Raw genomic sequence first — 3,965 nt, 5'->3', positions numbered from 1 at the left:
GCATCGGCTGCCTCCCCGAGGGCAGGCCGTCCCTACCCCCGAACCCAACGAGAACGTCGTGTTCGTCTCCCACTTCCTCCGAGGTCTAGGCCTTGCTCTGGATCCTTTCGTCAGGGGTTTGATGTTTTATTACGGGCTAGACTTCCATGATCTAGCTCCGGACTCCTTTCTTCATATCACGACATTTATTATCGTATGCGAGGCCTTCCTCCGGGTTGCTTATGGCTCAAGACCTTTGAAGTGAAGCCAAAGATGATCGAGGGGCAGCATGCGGCGTGTGGAGGTGCCTCAATACGCAAGATGACGGGAGCTCCGTGGCCCAAAGGTTCCATCCCAGAGGTGTATGAATTGTGGCAACATGAGCGGTTCTACATCATGGCTCCTAGAAGCGCCAAGTGGGCAGCCGCCCCTGTTTTCCGCTCGGGCCCTCCACCACAACTGATGTCATGGATCAGCAGGGGTCTGAGCTGGGGTCCAGCCAAGGACGTGCCTATACTGCAAATCCGCATTCGAGATCTCTTCAATGGAGATTTCAGTTTGGTTGCGATCATACAAGTTATGCTGGTTCGTCAAGTCCAGCCTTGCAAACGCTGGCCCCTTCGCCTATGGGAGTTCAATCCCAAGGGACCGCGTGTCATTCAAGATTTTCTCGGCCTGACGCACGAGGATATGTACAAGTCATTCTTTGGACCTCAGGTGGAGTGTCCGGAAATCACCGAGGACGTGGGCCTGAGTAGTAACCGCGCCGCCGAACAGGTAAGGCATCTTCCGGCCGAACATACTATCTCTCCTTTGTTACGAAGTTATTTCTGAGAGTTCGCTTTTTTACCAGGACTGGCTAACAAAGGCGAAGTTGATTCGGTGTTCGGCCCCCCTCCCTGAGGGCTTGGAAAATCCGGTATTGGAAAAGATGCTCCAGACCGCACCTTGCCCGGAGCCCTTAAAGGAAGATACTGTGGAGGGCAATGCGGGCGGACGCGGGCCCCCAACGCTGCCCATTCTAGCCGAGGGAGCGAGCGTCTCCATGAAGGAAGACGACCAGAAGAGGAAAAGGACTGCACCCGGGGATTCGGAAGCCGAAACTTCCAAATGGGAGAAGAAGTCTCCCACAGAGGGTCCTACCTTGGGGGGCGCCGTTGCCGCACAAAGTCCGCGGGGGGATCAATTCTCCCGCGAGTCGTAAGTGACCCGAAATACTTTAATAGTACAGATATGCCGTTTTTTCTTCTGAGAAGATAACCACCGCATATATTTTTGTAGTTCGGGCCTTAGCCCCTCTCAAATGAGCTCATCTTCGGGGGGTCTTCTTCCAGAGATGATGGAGAGCGAAATGCCTCCTCCGGACTCCTCCGCTCCGGAAGCGGGCGACCCTGAAGTGTCATCGCGGAGGGCCTCTCCGAGTCCGGTGAGGCCAGAAGATAATCCCATTGACCCCCGAAGCTCCCGGTGTCCGGCTCCCGAAGAGAGCAGACAAAAGAGTCCGGCATCGTCTAGTGTGCGATCAGACGTTTTGAGGGAGTTGGTGGGGCAAGCGGCCATCTCAGATGAACACCGTGTGCTGATGAATATGGTGACGGAGAGAATATCGTCCACCGAAAGCGGATTGCATGAAGCTTTTATGAGTCTACTGACAGGCTTTGAGGTATGTAAAAAAAATGTATGATAGTCCTGCACATGCTAGGTGTGCCCTGTGTAGATAGTAGCCCCTGAGACTCTGGTTGTCGTCAGAAACGACGACAAACAGAGGATCATATTCTCCGGTAATAACCATACTGCCTCTATGTGCAGGTGATGGAAGCTCCGGTGGCTAGTCGGACTAGCGAATTTGCCCATTTAGAACGGCAGTTGGATGCGGCAGACGCCGACATCGAGCTTGTTAACAAAAGGCTTGACGAGGCACAGGGTAAGTGTCATTATCTGGTAAACGTCACATAGGAAGAGCAGCATGATGCCAGTATCTTTAATATGTTGTGACTGCACATGGAGCTTCCACTGTTGAAGCCTTGCGGGCAGAACTTGCCCGAGCCAAGGAACAAGCGAGGTTGGGTAATGCGGCTGCTTTGAAGGCGGCCGAAGAGTTGCAAGCCGAGAAGGCCGCACATGGCGAGAGCCGAGACAAGATGGCCAAGATGGCCATAGAATTAAAAGCCGCTGCCGACCGTTGCTGGGTTCTTGAAAAGGAAAACCAGGCGAAGGCATCGGACCTTGAGAAGGCTACTGCGACGAGAAAGGACCTCCGCTCTGCTATGAGGGCAAAGAAGGAGGATCTGCGGGAAGCCGGGGATATTGTAGCTGGGAAATCCTTTATGTTGCGGAGGAAGTTCGGAGATCCACGATATGCCCCTCTGGATCGGCTGTGGAGCTCGGAGGATGTATATATGGATTTGGAGGCGAGCGCTGCCGATGCGGCCAAGTACTTCCAGGGTCAGACGGACCGTGGAGTAGACCAGCTATTTTGGAGACAATTCCATACTCCCGAGCGTCCACTTTCATTGACTGACCAATTAGCTGAATGGGCCGAACTAAATAGGTTGTACGGACTCTCCATGAGGTCCGTTGTGGATCAGCTATGGCCGGAAAGGTCAAAACCGAACATCTATTTCAGCTTGGTGCAGCAGTTCCTTGACGTGGTGCCACGCATTAATGCGATGAAGAGGTCGGCGTGCATAGAGGGCGCACGGATGGCCTTTGCCCGTGTTAAGGCATATTGGGCGGAGATGGATGCTACCCATGTTGCAGCGCGGGATTCGGCTATAGGTCGAAAGGCTGCTGAGCACTACTATGAAGAAGTTCTTGAGGGTGCCCGCTTGATAGAGACCCAGTGCTCAAAAAATATTATGTTTGAGTGATATGTAATCTCATTGTAAGCGAAATGCTTTTATAAATTTTTATAAGGCTATTTTTATACTTTTGCGTGAAAGTAATATGATGCCTCCTGAGCGGCCGTTTATGTATACATGTGTATAACCTGAAAGATTGCAGTCGTCGGCTTCAGCCCCCACGCATATAATGCGGAGGTGTTCGCAAAGACACGCGTTCACACTTAACCCAACCTTTTGGTCCTATTAAGGAGGTGATAGCGGAGCGAGCGAGGCAACCGGACTATAATGCTTTAGCACTTTCACTTAGCCATAGGAGTTTGACAGTGGGGCTACTAGATAGCCCCTGGTGGCTCCGCACTCTCCCGGTTCCGGGGTGCGTACATGCCTAGCCGGAAAACGGCCCTTCGTTAAGGCGGAGGAATTCTAACATTCCCACAGGTCATCGAGTGGTTGACCAGTCTCACGCTATATCATGACAGTCAGTTTTCGGCTTTCTCTACTGAGGTGCTCTTTCGGATGAACCAGGGCACAATCGCAGTAGTTCTCCTAGTGCTACCTTAGCCGGTAAAGTGGAACGTAAGGCACCAAAACACAGGAGCCGGGCAAACCCAACATTTGACCAAAGACAATGATTCGGAGCTGATGCATATAGGGCCAAACTCGCGACGCCGAACACTCCCTAAGGTATTCGGTCTTTGTGGTATAAACCGGGCCTAAATAATGGCCTTTGTAAGAAGCCCCTTGTGTCCAGGTACGTGCATTGTTCTGGCGTGGCCACATGCCAAGACGTCAGCATCCTTCTCAACGGTGGATATGTATCAACAAGAGAAAGTAAAAAGGTTTACGCAGGGTCTTAATCTAAAAAGAATCCTTGGAGCGGGTCCCTGCTGCACGTCTGCGCCTGTGTCTCCGTTGTGCCGTATCCTGGACGGGTGTAGCACGATGATCGTTTGTAAAAGAGAGGAAGTTAAGTGAAAAAGTTGTCGTGCAAAAGGATAGTTTTTAAAGAAACCATGTATAATTGGAGATGATAAGAAATTGCCACTTGTCTGTCCGCGTTGAGCCCCTTGTATTGACAAATAGGGGTGTGACCACTTATTCGGTATAAATAGTGGCGCCGGACTTGATTAGTTGTGTCTGAGG

This window comes from Triticum urartu, chromosome 5A (genome assembly GCF_056163025.1).
Source record: "Triticum urartu cultivar PI428250 chromosome 5A, HENAU_Tu73, whole genome shotgun sequence".
Classification (NCBI taxonomy): domain Eukaryota; kingdom Viridiplantae; phylum Streptophyta; class Magnoliopsida; order Poales; family Poaceae; genus Triticum; species Triticum urartu.
Note: the sequence above shows the minus strand (reverse complement) of the source record.